This window comes from Trachypithecus francoisi, unplaced genomic scaffold (genome assembly GCF_009764315.1).
Source record: "Trachypithecus francoisi isolate TF-2019V2 unplaced genomic scaffold, Tfra_2.0 Lachesis_group2, whole genome shotgun sequence".
Lineage (NCBI taxonomy): Eukaryota > Metazoa > Chordata > Mammalia > Primates > Cercopithecidae > Trachypithecus > Trachypithecus francoisi.
The window spans coordinates 39,664,816-39,683,864 of NW_022681465.1; the positions used below are offsets into that span (position 1 = coordinate 39,664,816).

The following is a 19,049-nucleotide window of genomic DNA, read 5'->3' on the forward strand; positions in this document are numbered from 1 at the left end:
CCTTCCACCTCAGCCTCCCTAGTAACTGGGACTACAGGTGTGCACCGCCACGTCCAGCTAATTTTTTTGTAGGGACAGGTTTTGTCATGTTGCCCAGGCTGGTCTTAAACTTTTGGGCTAAGGTGATCCACCTGCCTCAGCCTCCCAAAGTGCTGGGATTACAAGCATCAGCTGCTGTGCCAGGCCCCAATTCCCAACTTTGATTTCCGAACTTCAGGCCCACGTCTCTCTCTTGCTTCAAACTTCCATTCCCGGAATTTCGACCCACCATCTCAGAATCTGACCTTTTTCCCCTTGGGGACTGGTTTTTCCCCAGAATCCATTCTTTTGTCCTAAGTCACAATCATTCAGTCAAACTAGAATGATCTTTCAGAAATTCCAGAAGGACTTCTTTCCATCAGGATTAGTTGAAGATATATCTCTATTTTCATTTCATGGATTAATCGATTAATTGATTGATTGTACATATCTAAGGTGTACAATGTGATGTTGTGATATATAAATACATAGTGAAAGGATGATTACAGTCAAGCGAATTAACATATCCATTCTCTCAGTTACCTTTTTTTCTTTTTTCTTTTGTGGTAAAAGCACCTAAACGCTAAGAAAACTCTTTAAGCAAATTTCTAGTATGTAATACATTTTTTATTAACTATAGTCCTCATGCTGTACATCACATTGCTAGACTTTTATCCTACATAACTGCAACATTATACTATTTGACCTATATCTCCCCATTTCCCCCTACCTCTCCCACCCCACTGCAACCACCATTCTACTCTATGATTTTATTTGACTTTTTAAAAAATTCCACATATAAGTGACATTATGCAGCATTTTTCTTTCTGTGTCTGGCTTATTTTTCTTAGCATAATATATTCTAGGGTCATCCATTTATTGCAAGTGGCAAGATCTCCTTTTAAAGGCTGAATTTCATATATGTGTGTGTGTGTATATATATATATACACACATACATATATATATACAGAAATAGTCGTGTGTGTGTGTGTGTGTGTGTATATAAAACAATTTCCATAGATGGTCTCTACTTTCTTTTGAATGTCCATCTGGTGACTGTTGGAGTCACCATGTACATGCTGTGAGTACAAACACAAATACATGCATGTGTGCAAAGGATACACATTAATTCTTAAATACAAGTTTAAACTCATGAGGAGGAAGAGAAATGCTTTCCAACTGCCTTGTAATTTGCAAGGCTATAGCATTCATATAAATGATTGTCTGAATTATCCACTCTGTTCCCTCTGCCCCTGTGGACAGAATATGCTTTCCTGGACCACTGATGTTGACCATGCAATCTACTTTGGCCAATGGAATATTAATGAATGTGAAGCAAGCAGAGACCTCAAATGTGCTTGCACAGTTTGGCTTGGCTCTTGCTTTTCAGTGACCAGTGCTATGAGGAGAGTGTGCCCCAGGAGCTACTGCCCCTTAAGCCTACATCCAGAACAGATGTATATGAACCAGATGCAAATCAAAACCACATTCTGGAACCAAGCCCAGCCAACTCATAGCACGAAGCAGAGCCATGCTGAGGAGAACAGTCTAACTAGCCTGTATGTTGTTGCTATATGTACATATTTTATAAGCATTACTCTATCATTAATGTGTCAGTAAAAGGAGGTGACTGAAATCATTATGTGCCCTTCCTTCTCATGGCATGTGCCAGGGAGGCAGAGACCGCTTTCCTGGTTTCTATACTGGTTCTCTCTACCATGCATGCCACTGTCAGGCAATTTGCCTGGAATGCCATAAAGCACTTTCTCTCTCCTCCAGATCCATGTGCATCCCATCTCTATACACCCCCATATTGAGAGTATCTTCATTAAATATGTATCTGAACAGGGACCCCCAATCTTAAAAGGAATTCTTGTTCTTAGAAGAGGATAGAAGAAAACATCCTCAAATTTCTTCCTGCAGGGTTGTCATGATTGATCCCTTCATTTCCCATATCCCTGTCCCTAGTAGCCCCAGTGGCAGGTGATTTATAAACCTAGATGATGTCTCAGTGAGAGGAGAGTAGCCTTCGGCCTTAGTTCCATCTTACATACTTTACAATACTTCTTGCATCATCACATCTCCTATTCCAGGCACCACCAGGGCTCAGTCCCAAACTCATTCTTGGGGAGGGTCTAGTGCTCCCCACATATCATGGATAATTTTCAGTTCATAGTCACATTCATAGAAAAGAGTGTCATTTGAGTATTCCACGGTAGGGTGCCTAACGCCAGTCTGTTTTGGATAAGAAAATGCTTATTGAACAGTTTTGAATAAGTTTTGAGCCCAAAATGTTAAGAGAGGTTTGTAATAATAAAGAAATTTATGGGCTGTTTCAATTTTCTTGCCAGAGAGAATTAGAAGGAAGAAAGCCCACCTGCGAGATCCTATCCATCCCATCAGGCCTCTCAGGGGTGGATCAAATCCATCTTGTTTATCTGAGCATCTAGGCCCTTGGCTCTGGTCATTCTTTACTAGCATTTACTAAACTCTCGTGACATGAATGAATGGCCATGAACCTGCTGATGTTGTTTTTACTTACAGAAACCAAAAAGGCACAAGCCTTAGCTTTTCTCAATCAGTTGCTGTAAATGATACTATTCTAATCATTAAAGGGCCAAAAATGTCTGAAAATGTATTAACAAGTTAAAGGCTAGAGGTGTGGACTCTTGAGTCAGCCACAAATGAATCTGAATCCAGGCTCACCACCTTCTAACTATGTGCCATTGAGTGGGTTACCTCACCTTTCTGGGCCTTATTTACTCATCTACAACAATTAAGTCTACCTCTTACGCATTTGCTGTTAGGATTAAATAAGATAGTGCAGACAAGTAATTTAGTTTTTTTGTTTTTTTGTTTTTGTTTTTTTTTTTTGAGATGGAGTTTTGCTCTGTTGCCCAGGCTGGAGTACAGTGGTGTGATCTCGGCTCACTGCAGCTGGGTTCAACTGATTCTCCTGTCTCAGCCTCCTGAGTAGCTGGGATTACAGGTGCCCACCTCCATGCTCAGCTAATTTTTGTATTTTTAGTTGAGACGGGGTTTCACCATGTTGGCCAGGCTGATCTCAAACTCCTGGCCTCAAGTGATCTGCTCGCCTTGGCCTCACAAAGTGCTGGGATTACAGGTGTGAGCCACCATGCCTGGCAAAGTATGGTTTCTGTAGAAAGTAAAGATTCAGTAAATGTTAGTTTTTATTGTTTGTGAGATTGCTGTTTTTATTGTGGTGTCATGGAAACAAAATGGACTTTAGAACCAAAAAGATTTGAAATTGTAGCTCTTATCTGCAAATCCAATAAAGGAGAAAATGTAAGAATTGATGAAGAAGATAAAAATACTGTTAAATGTCTCTGGCTAAGATCATGTGGCCTCGTGAATTGTCATTCCAGTGTGAACCTTCCTTTCCTAATGCCACATTGGAAACGGGTTAATCATCACCAATGTAGACTGAACTGCAATGAGGAGTCCTTGAAGTGACAGTGAGACTCAAAAGGCAGTTCCCCAGGGCTAAGGAAAGCCAGAGGCAACAAGTGAGGGAAAAGAAGATATTGAATAAAGAAAATCATTGTTTAATTTTGTCTTACATCCAGTTGGTAAGGATTTCTCCTAACAACCAGAAAGAAATTGGAGTAACAATTTTCAAACAAAAAAAATTCTAAAGCATAGAGATGCCAATAACAATATAAAACAGTTTTTTTCTTAACTATATTCACAGCACAGTGCATTGTTTAATTAAATTCTCACAAGAATTGTAAAACAAATCTGAGATGAATAATATTATTGTCCTTATTTTGAGGATGGGAAAAGTGAGGCACTGAGGGATAATGTGTTTCGTTTGCTTGCTTAAGGTCATATAGATAGCAAGGAGTAGAGCTGAGATTTTAACCTGGCAGTAATTCCAGCATCCAAGCTATGCCTTATATTAGTAAGACAAAAAAAGGTGACATGACACTTTAGAAGATATTTATAGCATGGAATAAATGTTTATTCTTAAATACAAATTTAAACTCATGAGAAGGAAGATAAAGTTGTCCTAACTGCCTTGTAATTTGCAAGGCAATAGCATTAATATACATGACACTTTGAATTATCCACTCTGCCCCTTCTGCTCCATGAACAGAGTATGCTTTCCTGAACCATAGGAATCTACTGAAAATTCTTTTCTGTTATTTGAAATAATAGGAATAGCTTTTGTTAACTGAACATTTTCTTTGCATTAAGCACACATTTTCTATATTTTCACAATGATAATTCAAGAATAAGACATGTTATTTCTAATGCTTGCATTATCCTACAAGTGAAGTATTTATATATATATGGAAACTGAGATTTGGAAAGGTTAAATCATTTGCCAAAGGTTGTACACTTAAGCCACAATTTTAAAACTGGTTTATCCAACCCCATCTTTTTGCTCTTTCACTCTGTTTCACTTTTTAGCTTTACTTCCAAATTTTGCAAACTGGTGCCTTAATAAGCAATCCCCTGCTTCCAGGAACACTTAGCTAGAGTTTATACCACTTCTTTACTTCAAATTTTGGAAACCCCAATTAATTTAAATGTGATAGAAGTTGTCCTTGTTAATCATCACTGCTTGACCTATTTTGAAATGAACCAAAATTCTTAGAAGGCAACAGACCAGTCCAATAACTCAAGCAACATTTGGATGAAGAATTAATCCCATGAACTCACGTGTGGCTCAGCCCCAGGGATGCTAAGATATATTAATAACCAGTACATTGACTCTAGGAGTATTCTAGTATGTTGGGCCATTCTATTTGTCTCTCCATTTCTTGGCCTTCCTGCCTTGATGTTAATGTGTCTTCTTTTAAAAAAGTTTCTCCAAGTCTATTCTTCAGGATATTTATCAGTGGTGTGGGGTGTGTATGTTTAAAAAGGATGCCCTGGTCTTGCATAGTTGTGGACAAAATCTGATTTTCACATTTTTTTTCATTGTAGGACTTCTCAATAGTCTTTTAAATATACTAATGTGCACTAAGACTCTTTAGGAGTGCATTTTTCAGCATTTGTCCAGACAGAATCCCTTTCTCCTGGAGCATATTCAGGGACCAGTGTTCTCTCGGCTCACTTGGAAAGACACTATCTCCCAGCCAACTACATCCCGTCAATAATTTCCTAGCTTGAGTCTGGGTTCCATCAGAAGCAAGGTTAACAATCCCCATGCTCCTGATTATTTCTGAGAGCTTACAGCTCATGCCTTCTTCTTGCCCCAGTGGAAAATGCTGCAGTGCCAGTCAGCTGACAGAAAACAGGTGCCAACTGTGGTCAGTGAGGAAGATGAGTCATAGCCCAGGAGCAGGGACACAAGGCCAGGGAAGACTGCTCAGAGGTGGGAAGAAGAGAGGGAACTCACCCAGGCGTGTATGTCCATAACAGATAGAGTGGTCATTGTTCCAGTTTGTCAAGGACAGCTTTCGCTTATCTCTGTTGTCCCAGCATAATTATATCAAAAGTATCTTATTGAACAATAATTATATCTTGTCACTAGAGCACCTATGTGAATTGTCTTCTCAACTTGCTGATGAGAAATTGCACTTCCTAAAATGTTTTGTTCCCACCACAATCACTGAGTCTCAGAATTGGAAGGAATTACCTATTTTTCTACCCAATTTCCTACGCATGAAAGGAATGTTGGAGAGGATTCTGAGAAAAGTGCTGCTTCTTAATAAAAAGAGGTGCAGAGAAGAGAAATCTCCTTTTCTTTGTACATATCTCACTGTGCCTGTATGAAATGCCTAGGACCTTGATGGTCATCCTAGGACCTTCCCATATACAGTATCCATTTCTGAAAGAGCTCTCCAGTTCCATGAGCTTCAGACCCCATAAAGCTCAGATCTGCCTCTTGCTCATCTCCCTGATCTAAGTCACAAGTCCATGAACTCAACATCTTGAGCATCTCTCAAGCCTGCCCACTTATTTGTCTTCAGTGTTACCATCCTGGTCCACAATGCCATCTTCTTTCACATCGCTAGTGCAACAGAGTGCTCCCTGGTCTCCATTCATACTATGATGTTTCGAAATTGTATATCTTACCCATCACTCTCTTCTTGAAAACTCACTGAAGAGTACTTAGGATAAAACCAAAATGCACACCTGTAATCCCAGCACTTTGGGAGGCCAAGGCAGGCAGATCACGAGGTCAGGAGATCAAGACCATCCTGGCCAACATGGTGAAACCTCGTCTCTACTAAAAATACAAAAAAAATTAGCTGGGCGTGGTGGCCTGTGCCTGTAGTCCCAGCTACTCAGGAGGCTGAGGCAGAGAATTGCTTGAACCCGGGAGGTGAAAGTTGTAGGCAATCAAGATTGTGCCATTGCACTCCAGCCTCGCGACAGAGTGAGACTCCATCTCAAAAACAAAACAAAACAAAACAAAATCAAAATGCTTAGCATGGGTCTGAAGCCCTGGGGAATTTGTCCCTAACCTGTTTCCATAGCTCCATGTCATCTCCCTGCCCCACTCAGTCTCTGGGCATAGCACACTGGCCTTCCTCCAGTATGCTGATGCTCCAAGTTCTTGAACATGCTATTCTGCTAGAAATGCTTTTCCTGCACTTCTTTTCTAGTTACTTCTTTCCTACTTACCCTTCAGAGCTTAGTTTACAAATTCTATCCTCAGGGAAGCCTTTCTGACCATCATACCAGCTTAAGTCAGAACCTCTGGCATATGTGTCTACACAGTGTTTATCACAAGGCAACCACGCACATAACCAGTTGTTTCATAACTGTCTCCTCAAATGGAATGTAAGCACCTCTAATGTCTCTCAGGTTAACTTGCAATATCCCAAAGATTGGCACAGTGTCTTGTACCACAAGGTGGACATCAACGAGTACTTATGGAAAGTGTTGTTGAGAATTTAGTTTATCTGCAGGTCCATGATGTGCTTTGGAAATTAGAAATTGGGAAGTCAGATTAACCCTTCTCAAACAGCATGAATTGGCAGTGTTAGCATTTTCTTCCTAGATCTCTCGGGAGGGATTTTGTGACTAGCTACCTGGGTGTCACTGAATGAGATTACTCTTCCTTTCTAAGTCTCAGTTTCTTCGTCTGTAAAATAGGAATAAAAATTTCACTTACCTCTTAGGGTTGGTTATTTGCTTGTATGGATGAAACACCTACTCTCTGTCAGACACTGTGATAGAGGCCAGAAATAGCACAATATATTAAATACTATGTGGACATGCCCTCTGCTCTCATGGGCACTGTTTTTATTCATCGTTGTATCCCTCATCCTAGCACAATGCCTGGTACGCAATAGCTATTAAATATGTGTTTGTTGAATTAATTAATATAGTTCTTTGTGCAAATAAGATGAAAGTGCCAATGAGTAAAAGTAGAGAAGAATAATAGCTGATACCCAGGGAGGATCCACTGGGGGTGGTAGTCAGGATGCTGAGCCCAGTATATGGATGGTTTCACTTATTCTTCATTCAGTGATGTGGATACACTTACTATTATCCCCCACTTTACAGAGAGGGAAATACAGTAGTAACACAAACAGCCAAATTCACCTGATTAAGGTCGCATAGTTAATACGTGGTGAAGATGTGTGATAAACTGCGTGAGCACTAAACTGACAGAACGCTTAGGTGGTATCAAACACTTGCTGAGAACAGAATCCTATAGAAAGAGGAAATGAGGAGAGAAATCCAAAGCTTAGAGAAAGCAAAGTAGCGATATTAGAAAAGCAGCAGAGAAATATCTTTCTGTATTTTCATTCAGCTGCTTAGTTATCTATGAAGACCTCATACACCTTTTTCACTCTTCTGTTTTTATGTTCGATGTCAGGTAATAATACACTTAATTATGTCAGGCTGTATAGTTTTATTTAACACTACATTATATGCCATCAGTTGAAGCACTGGATCATAAGAATGCCATATAACTCTATGTATCTTGATAAGAAAATGCACTTAAACCTGAATTGTAGTCTGCCGATTATTGCATATACTGATTTCAAAGTAGCCTGATGAAATAACACAATAAAAGCTAGACAAAGAAACAAGCCATATGCCAGATGTATTAACCACAAGGAAGCCAGACAGACTAGTATCTGAGATCAAAAGAGCATGTGTGTGACAAGGCAAAGCAAACAGCTCCCCTAGGAGACCAAGAACTGCACTCACCAGCACACCTCAGTAACCACGTCCAACTGTCAGGCACACATGAGCGAAATACTCAAGAGGCTTTTGAAAGCCATGTTTTTCTTTTTGACATCTCTTAATTAATTATTTGTGTGACTGTTATTGACCATAACACCCAATTTTACATTCAGATCAGGAGGTCATCCTAATCTATTGCTGAACACATTACCTTGCTTGGGAGAGCCTCATGATATTCACATGCAAAATTATTCAAGAATAATTTACGAAGACAGTAGGTTTTTTTTCTTCTTCTTCTTTTTTTTTTTAATACACTTTAAGTTCTAGGGTACATGTGCACAACGTGCAGGTTTGTTACATATGTATACACGTGCAATGTTGGTGTGTTGCACGCATTAACTCGTCATGTACATTAGGTATACCTCCTAATGCTATCCCTCCCCCTCCCTCCTCCCCACAATAGGATCCGGTGTGTGATGATGATCCCCTTCCTGTGTTGAAGTGATCTCATTGTTCAATTCCCACCTATGAGTGAGAACATGCAGTATTTGGTTTTCTGTTCTTGCGATAGTTTGCTAAGAATGATGGTTTCCAGTTGCATCCACGTCCCTACAAAGGACACAAACTCATCCTTTTTTATGGCTGCCTAGTACTCCATGGTGTATATGTGCCACATTTTCTTAATCCAGTCTGTCACTGACGGACATTTGGGTTGATTCCAAGTCTTTGCTATTGTGAATAGTGCCGCAATAAACATACATGTGCATGTGTCTTTATAGCAGCATGACTTACAATCCTTTGGATATATCCCCAGTAAAGGGATGGCTGGGTCAAATGGTATTTCTAGTTCTAGATCCTTGAGGAATCGCCACACTGTTTTCCACAATGGTTAAACTAGTTTACAGTCCCACCAACAGTGTAAAAGTATTCCTATTTCTCCACATCCTCTCCAGCTCCTGTTGTTTCCTGAGTTTTTAATGATTGCCATCTAACTAGTGTGAGATGGTATCTCATTGTGGTTTTGATTTGCATTTCTCTGATGGCCAGTGATGATGAGCATTTTTTCATGTGTCTGTTGGCTGTATGAACGTCTTCTTTTGAGAAGCGTCTATTCATATCCTTTGCCCACTTTTTGATGGGGTTGTTTGTTTTTTTCTTATAAATTTGATTGAGTTCTTTAAAGGTTCTGGATATTAGCCCTTTGTCAGATGAGTAGATTACAAAAATTTTCTCCCATTCTGTAGGTTGCCTGTTCACTCTGATGGTAGTTTCTTTTGCTGTGCAGAAGCTCTTTAGTTTAATTAGATCCCATTTGTCAATTTTGGCTTTTGTTGCCTCTGCTTTTGGTGTTTTAGATATGAAGTCCTTGCCCATGCCTATGTCCTGAATGGTATTCCCTAGGTTTTCTTCTAGGGTTTTTATGGTTTTAGGTCTAACATTTAATTCTTTAATCCATCTTGAATTAATTTTCGTATAAGGAGTAAGGAAAGGGTCCAGTTTCAGCTTTCTACTTATGGCTAGCCAATTTTCCCAGCACCATTTATTAAATAGGGAATCCTTTCCCCATTTCTTGTTTCTCTCAGGTTTGTCAAAGATCAGATGGCTGTAGATGTGTGGTATTATTTCTGAGGGCTCTGTTCTGTTCCATTGGTCTATATCTCTGTTTTGGTACCAGTACCACGCTGTTTTGGTTACTGAAGCCTCGTGGTATAGTTTAAAATCAGGTAGTGTGATGCCTCCAGCTTTGTTGTTTTGGCTTAGGATTATCTTGGCAATGCGGGGTCTTTTTTGGTTCCATATGTATATAAATTACCTTGGGCAGTATGGCCATTTTCACAATATTGATTCTTCCTATCCATGAGCATGGTATGTTCTTCCATTTGTTTGTGTCCTCTTTTATTTCACTGAGCAGTGGTTTATAGTTCTCCTTGAAGAGGTCCTTTACATCCCTTGTAAGTTAGATTCCTAGGCATTTTATTCTCTTTGAAGCTATTGTGAATGGGAATTCATTCATGATTTGGCTCTCTCTTTGTCTGTTACTGGTGTATAAGAATGCTTGTGATTTTTGCACATTGAGACTTTGCTGAAGTTGCTTATCAGCTTAAGGAGATTTTGGGCTGAGACAATGGGGTTTTCTAAATATACAATCATGTCATCTGCAAACAGGCACAATTTGACTTCTTCTTTTCCTAACTGAATACCCTTGATTTCTTTCTCTTGCCTGATTGCCCTAGCCAGAACTTCCAGCACTATGTTGAATAGGAGTGGTGAGAGAGGGCATCCCTGTCTTGTGCCAGTTTTCAAAGGGAATGCTTCCAGTTTTTGCCCATTCAGTATGATATTGGCTGTGGGTTTGTCATAAATAGCTCTTATTATTTTGAGACATGTTCCATCAATACCGAATTTATTGAGAGTTTTTAGCATGAAGGCCTGTTGAATTTTGTCAAAGCCTTTTCTGCATCTATTGAGATAATCATGTGGTTTTTGTCTTTGGTTCTGTTTATACGCTGGATTACGTTTATTGATTTGCGTATGTTGAACCAGCCTTGCATCCCAGGAATGAAGCCCACTTGATCATGGTGGATAAGCTTTTTGATGTGCTGCTGGATTTGGTTTGCCAGTATTTTATTGAGGATTTTTGTATCAAAGTTCATCAGGGATATTGGTCTAAAATTCTCTTTTGCTGTTGTATCTCCATCATGCTTTGGTATCAGGATGATGTTGGCCTCGTAAAATGAGTTAGGGAGGATTCCCTCTTTTTCTATTGATTGGAATAGTTTCAGAAGGAATGGTACCAGCTCCTCCTTGTTCCTCCGGTAGAATTCGGCTGTGAATCTGTCTGGTCCTGGACTTTTTTTGGTTGGTAGGCTATTAATTATTGCCTCAATTTCAGAATTTGCTATTGGTCTATTCAGGGATTCGCGTTCTTCCTGGTTTAGTCCTGGGAGAGTGTAAGTATCCAGGAAATTATCCATTTCTTCTAGATTTTCTAGTTGATTTGCATAGAGGTGTTTATAGTATTCTCTGATGGTAGTTTGTATTTCTGTGGGGTCTGTGGTGATATCCCCTTTATCATTTTTTATTGCATCTATTTGATTCTTCTCTATTTTCTTCTTTATTAGTCTTGCTAGTGGTCTATCAATTTTGTTGATCTTTTCAAAAAACCAGCTCCTGGATTCATTGACATTTTGAAGGGTGTTTTTGTGTCTCTATCTCCTTCGGTTCTGCTCTGATCTTAGTTATTTCTTGCCTTCTGCTAGCTTTTGAATGTGTTTGCTCTTGCTTCTCCAGTTCTTTTAATTGTGATGCTAGGGTGTCAATTTTAGATCATTCCTGCTTTCTCTTGTGGGCATTTAGTGCTGTAAATTTCCCTCTACACACTGCTTAAATGTGTCCCAGAGATTCTGGTATGTTGTATCTTTGTTCTCATTGGTTTCAAAGAACATCTTTATTCCTGCCTTCATTTTGTTATGTACCCAGTAGTCATTCAGGAGCAGGTTGTTCAGTTTCCATGTAGTTGAGCAGTTTTGATTGAGTTTCTTAGTCCTGAGTTCTAGTTTGATTGCACTGTGGTCTGAGAGACAGTTCGTTACAATTTCTGTTCTTTTACATTTGCTGAGGAGTGCTTTACTTCCAATTATGTGGTCAATTTTGGAATAAGTGCGATGTGGTGCTGAGAAGAACGTATATTCTGTTGATTTGGCGTGGAGAGTTCTGTAGATGTCTATTAGGTCTGCTTGGTGCAGAGTTGAGTTCAATTCCTGGATATCCTTGTTAACTTTCTGTCTCGTTGATCTGTCTAATGTTGACAGTGGGGTGTTAAAGACTATGGGAGTCTAAGTCCCTCTTTGTAAGTCTCTAAGGACTTGCTTTGTGAATCTGGGTGCTCCTGTATTGGGTGCATATATATTTAGGATAGTTAGCTCTTCCTGATGAATTGATTCCTTTACCATTATGTAATGGCCTTCTTTGTCTCTTTTGATCTTTGATCGTTTAAAGTCTGTTTTTTCAGAGACTATGATTGCAACCCCTGCTTTTTTTTTGTTTTCCATTTGCTTGGGAGATCTTCCTCCACCCCTTTATTTTGAGTCTATGTGTGTCTCTGCATGTGAGCTGGGTCTCCTGAATACAGCAAACTGATGGGTCTTGACTCTTTATCCAATTTGCCACTCTGTGTCTTTTAATTGGACCATTTAGTCCATTTACATTTAAGGTTAACATTGTTACATGTGAACTTGATCCTGTCATTATGATATTAGCTGGTTATTTTGCTCACTAGTTGATGCAGTATTTTCCTAGCATCGATAGACTTTACATTTTGACATGTTTTTGCAATGGCTGGTACCGGTTGTTCCTTCCATGTTTAGTGCTTCCTTCAGGATCTCTTGTAGGGTAGGCCTGGTGGTGACAAAATCTCTAAGCATTTTTTTGTCTGTAAAGGATTTTATTTCTCCTTCACTTATGAAACTTAGTTTGGCTGGATATGAAATTCTGGGTTTCAAATTCTTTTCTTTAAGAACGTTGAATATTGGCCCCCACTCTCTTCTGGGTTGGAGAGTTTCTGCTGAGAGATCTGCTGTCAGTCTGATGGGCTTCCCTTTGTGTGTAACCCGACCTTTCTCTCTGGCTGCCCTTAACATTTTTTCCGTCATTTCAACTTTGGTGAGTCTGACAATTATGTGTCTTGGAGTTGCTCCTCTTGAGGAATATCTTTGTGGCGTTCTCTGTATTTCCTGAATTTGAATGTTGACCTGCCTTACTAGGTTGGGGAAGTTCTCCTGGATGATATCCTGCAGAGTGTTTTCCAACTTGGTTCCATTTTCCCTGTCACTTTCAGGCACACCAATCAGACGTAGATTTGGTCTTTTCACATAATCCCATATTTCTTGGAGGCTTTTTTCATTTCTTTTTACTCTTTTTATCTCTACACTTCTCTTCTTGCTTCATTTCATTCCTTTGATCTTCAATCGCTGATACTCTTTCTTCCACTTCCAGTTGACTGAGTCGTTCACTGAAGCTTATGCATTTTTCACGTAGTTCTCGTGTTATGGTTTTCATCTTTATCAGTTCTTTTAAGGTCTTCTCTGCATTGATTATTCTAGTTATCCATTCATCCATTCTTCTTTCAAGGTTTTTCGTTTTTTTGTGCTCGCTACATAGCTCCTCCTTTAGCTCTGAGAAGTTTGATCGACTGAAGCCTTCTTCCCTCAACTTGTCAAAGTCATTCTCCATTCAGCTTTGTTCCATTGCTGGCGTTGAACTGCATTCCTTTGGAGGGGGAGAGGCACTCTGATTTTTTGAATTTCCAGCTTTTCTGCACTGCTTTTTCCCCATCTTTGTGGTTTTATCTGCCTTTGGTCTTTGATGATGGTTACGTACTGATGGGGTTTTGGTGTGGATGTCCTTCCTGTTTGTTAGTTTTCCTTCCAACAGTCAGGATCCTCAGCTGCAGGTCTGTTGGAGTTTGCTTGAGGTCCACTCCAGACCCTGTTTGCCTGGGTATCAGCAGAGGAGGCTGCAGAAGATAGAATATTGCTGAACAGCAAGTGTTGCTGTCTGATTCTTGCTCTGGAAGCTTCATCTCAGGAGTGTACTCTGCCATGTGAGGTGTGAGGTGTCAGTCTGCACCTAGTGGGGGATGTCTCCCAGTTAGGCTACTCAGGGGTCAGGAACCCACTTGAGCAGGCAATCTGTCCATTCTCAGATCTCAGCCTCCGTGCTGGGAGATCCACTGCTCTCTTCAAAGCTGTCAGACAGGAGCATTTACCTCTGCCAAGGTTTCTGCGGCTTTTTGTTTAGCTATGCCCTGTCCCCAGAGGAGCAGTCTACAGAGGCAGGCCGGCCTCCTTGAGCTGTGGTGGGTTCCACCCAATTCGAGCTTCCTGGAGGCTTTGTTTACCTACTTAAGCCTCAGCAATGGCGGGCGCCCCTCCCCCAGTCTCGCTGCCACCTTGCAGTTAGGTCTTAGACTGCTGGGCTAGCAATGAGGGAGGCTCCATGGGCATGGGACCCTCTGGGCCAGGTGTGGGATATATAATCTCCTGGTGTGCTGTTTGCTAAGACCCTTGGTAAAGTGCAGTATTAGGGTGGGAGTTACCCGATTTTCCAGGTGTGGTGTGTCTCAATTTCCTTTGGCTAGGAAAAGGAATTCCCTTCCCCCTTGTGCTTCCCAGGTGAGGCAATGCCTCGCCCTGCTTCAGCTCTCGCTGTTCAGGCTGCACCCGTGGACCAGTGCCAACTGTTTGACATGCCCCAGTGAGACGAACCCGGTACCTCGGTTGAAAATGCAGAAATCACCCATCTGTGTCACTCACGCTGGGAGCTGGAAGCTGGAGCTGTTCCTATTCGGCCATCTTGGGTGCACACCCGATAGCAGTTCTTAAAGTTTTTGGACTCATACACCATTCACACTCAACATTATTGAGGACCCCAAAGGGTTTTTGTTTATGTGGGTTATATCTATTGAAACTTTCTGTATTTAAAAATGGAAAAAATTAAATATATACTTACTAATTCTAAAATTACAGTAATAAATCCACTGTATATTAACATAAATAACATATTTAAACCCACTGTATATTAACATAACATATTTTTATGAAAAAATAATTATATTTCCAAAACATAATGTTAATGAGAAGAATTGCATTATTTTATATTTTTGCAAATCTCTTTAGTGTCTGGCTTAATAGAAGAATGCTGGATTCTGCTACCTACTTCAGCATTCAACCTGCTGCAACATGAAATTTGGTTGAAGTATATGCAGAAAAGGTAGCTTCACAAAGATACGGCTGAAAAAGGAAAGAACATAGTTGTGGATATTCTCCTGTGATACTGCACCAAGATTCAGCAAGTTGTTTTTTAAAAGACACAGTGTAGACTCTGAAACTATACCAATAAACTTTTCGGGCTCTCTTAAATTAAAATACATTGGTCTATCTTGAATTTCAAATAGAGTTTTTATCCATGCATAATTTTGTAACCCCAAGCATTGCTATTTGGACAATATTGATTCACTGAGTTAGCAAATGTTTCAAATTTTGACACATTTAATCATATAATATTTTTAAAAATCACATTAGGTAATATTCCTAATTTCATAATAAAATCTCTAAATATTAAGAAGCCGTCAACCTCATGATAGTAGATACAAGTGTTCTGAAACTTTAATTTCACTTGAAAGCTCAAACTTCATCACCAGCAACGAAGACTATCAGCTGTTTTCCTTGAAGTGACAAGCTCATTTTATTCATTTTCAAGAACATTTCTGCCAAATACTCAGGTCAGAATAAGCACAGTTTTTCCATAAGTCTTTTTTTTTCAAGTAAAAATGATGTTCAATGAAAAAAGCAACTAGTTCAGTTTGCAACTCAAACAATTACACAAATGTTTTTTTCTTCAAGAAAAGCCTGATAATTTGGCATGCAGTAAAGGGCTTTATATAAACTTCACATGTCATCAGCTAACATAAAAGGCATATATTCAAGGGTCTATATTTAGTTTTTACTGCTTCACCAAGGGTATTTTTAATTGCATCTGGAATTTTTAAAAAAATTATGAGTATGTAAGGGTGAGGCATAAAATGACTTGTAGTACAATTTGGTGTAACTAAGGTACTACCAATAGCTTTTGTACCATCAATCTAAATATCAACAATATGAAAAAGCCAAATTATGTCAGGATTATTGCAAAAATCATGCTGGCTTTGCAGACACCCTGGAAAGATATCAGGATTCCCGGGGTTGTGTGGACAATAATTTAAGAATAGCTGTGTTAGAGAATTTTCAATATTAAGGGTTATTGTTCCTTTTAGGCAAGCCCATGCGATACAGGTTAAAACCAAGGAAGGCTACATTGAACCAGAAATGGTCCTGTTCAGACACCATTCAGGACAGGCTGCTGTATACCCCCTCTATCCAATCCTGGCGCTGGCACTCAGGTAATAACTGTCACCGCGGATAGGGCTAACCCAAATTTGAATGCTTTTCCTTAATGCAGCTACACCTCTGATCTTTAACAAAATGGCCAAAAGGGCTGATTGAGAAGAAATGAACTTATGCTATTGAATCAAACATATAGATTCTATGTATGCTATAGAATCAAAAATATTGTGTGCAGGAGAGAGAAAATAATATTTTAAAAATAACTTCAATGCAAATATAAACACAGCAAACTCTACCTCACTGTGGCTCTTCTGTTAACTCCCAGTCCTTTCACACCGGGAACTCACATCTCGAATGGTTCTGTGGTAGTAGATCCTCTGGCCCTGAAAGACAGGCAATTATAAAAGGTTATTATGCACATATCTGTAATTTATCAAAATTTATATTTACAATTTATATACTTCATCAGCTTCATTTTTGTTGCCCTAGCTATTTTTCCTATGCTACAGTGTAAGTTAATACTAATGTAGAAACCTGGGAAACGTTTTCCCAATGTGAATGGATTTGTCAAATACTTGTTTCAAGTCCCTCATTCTCATTTATAAAACAAGAAAGAGAAATAGCAAATGAATCTAGATGAGGGCCAAAATTAACCCTCATTAGTATTTTTAATGCAATACCTGCTTCACTCTTACATACCACAGTTGTAACGTTTTTCTCACTTTTTAAGCCAATATTCACAATCGATGAATATGGTGAAACAGACTTATTCTACTAATGAGAACATTCACTGGTATCAAAAGCTCATAAACATTCCTAATTTTTGATCCTATAATCCCATTCTGAGAAAATATCCTAAGGAAATAGAAATTTGGGCAAAAATGAGAGTGTATAACTAATTGCAGAATGCATAAATCAATTATGGCACATCTGTGAAGTGGAATGTTATTAGGTCACTAAAAATGAATTAGAAAGTTTTATAATATAAGAAATTATTTGTAATAACTATTTTTAAAAGTAGAATATATATTTACTTACATATGTACATACACTGTAATCTCAATTAGGGAAAAATACATATACATCAACATAAAATTTTTAAATAATACATGTTAACTTTTTAAAGTTCTAAACTAGAAAATAATTTGAATGATAATAAAATGAATTGGTTAAAGTACGGTGAAAGGACACTCATAAATAAGAGTATAAGTTGGTATTCTTTTTCTTTAGAGCAGTTTGGCAGTATGTACCAAAAGTTTTAAAAATACGAATTTTACTCATCCAGAAGTTCTAATTCTAGGACTTTTAAAGGATCTCTTTAGAGCTATTTTCAGAAATTGTACTATTCACACAGTGGGATAATAAACTGGCACTAAAAATGATGGAGTTTATGAATTTGTTTCTTTAGTTTTTTGCTTATAAAACTGGTGAACAATTTTCAGCTTTATCAAGGTATAATTGAGAAATAAAAACTATATATTTAAGTGTACAACTTGATGTTTTGATATACATATACACTGTAAAATAATCATCCCAATCAAGCCAATTAACATATCTATCACCCCACATACTTACCATTCTTATCTTCTTTTTTCTCTTTTTTGGTGCAGTGAGAACATTTAAGACCTATCCGCTTAAAAAATGTAAAGTCTACAATACAATATTTGTTAACTGTGGTCACCACACTGTACATTAGATCTCCAGAATTTATTCATTTTGTATAACTGAAACTTTGTATCTTCTGACTAACATCTCCCAATTTCTCCTTCCCACTTTCCCCCTTCTCATTCCCTGGCAAACACCATTCCACTCTCCGCTTCTCTAAGTTTGACTATTTTAGATTCCACATATAAATGAAGTCATGCAGTATTTGTGTTTGTGTGTCTGGTTTATTTCACGCAGCATAATGTCCCCCAGGTTCATCCGTATTGTCACAGGTGGCAGGATAGCCTTCTTTGTTAAGGCTAAAGAACATTCCATTGTATATATATACACATTTTTTCTTTACTCATTCATTGGTTGATGAATATTTTAGTTGTTTACATATCTTGATTATTATCAATAATGCAGCAATAAATTAAAAATTATGTTTTTAAAAGTACATTCATTGATTTGGAAATGTATTCAAGGTACACTGCTGAGTGGGGGGAAAAAAGCATCCTAACATGCAGTGTGAATGGTATTATCCTATTTTGTAAATAAATGGGTAAATAGTTGCACATATATTCAGTCATATATCACTTAACAATGGGAATACAGGGGCGGAGCAAGATGGCCAAATAGGAACAGCTCCAGTCTCCAACTCCCAACGCGAGTGACACAGAAGACTGGTGATTTCTGCATTTTCAACTGAGGTACTGGGGTCATCTCACTGGGGAGTGCCGGACAATTGGTGCTGGTCAGCTGCTGCAGCCCGACCAGCCAGAGCTGAAGCAGGGTGAGGCATTGCCTCACCCGGGAAGCGCAAGGGGGAAGGGAATCCCTTTTCCTAGCCAGGGGAACTGAGACACACAACACCTGGAAAATCGGGTAATTCCCACCCCAATACTGCGCTTTAAGCAAACAGGCACACCAGGAGATTATACCCACACCTGGCCGGGAGGGTCCCACTGCCACGGAGCCTCCCTCATTGCTAGCACAGCAGTCTGTGATCTAACTGAAACAGCAGCAGTGAGGCTGGGGGAGGGGCACCCGCCATTGCTGAGGCTTAAGTAGGTAAACAAAGCCGCTGGGAAGCTCGAACTGGGTGGAGCTCACAGCAGCTCAAGGAAACCTGCCTGTCTCTGTAGACTCCACCTCTGGGGACAGGGCACAGCTAAACAACAAAAGGGGAAGCAGCAGAGGCCTGTGAAGATGTGAACGACTCTGTCTGACAGCTTTGAAGAGAGCAGTGGATCTCCCAATACGAAGGTTGAGATCTGAGAACGGACAGACTGCCTGCTCAAGTGGGTCCCTGACCCCTGAGTAGCCTAACAGGGAGACATCCCCCACTAGGGGCAGTCTGACACCCCACACCTCACAGGGTGGAG

At 39.4% G+C, this 19,049-nt stretch overlaps 1 long non-coding RNA gene across 1 annotated transcript in view; it reads right to left on the reverse strand.

Moving 5' to 3' along the window:
• LOC117064887 overlaps nt 1-19,049 on the reverse strand; it is a 155,729-nt gene that overhangs the window by 68,829 nt on the left and 67,851 nt on the right. Inside the window, exon 3 of the long non-coding RNA XR_004429725.1 lies at nt 16,317-16,403. This is a non-coding gene — a long non-coding RNA (uncharacterized LOC117064887). The remainder of the gene's footprint in view (nt 1-16,316; nt 16,404-19,049) is intronic.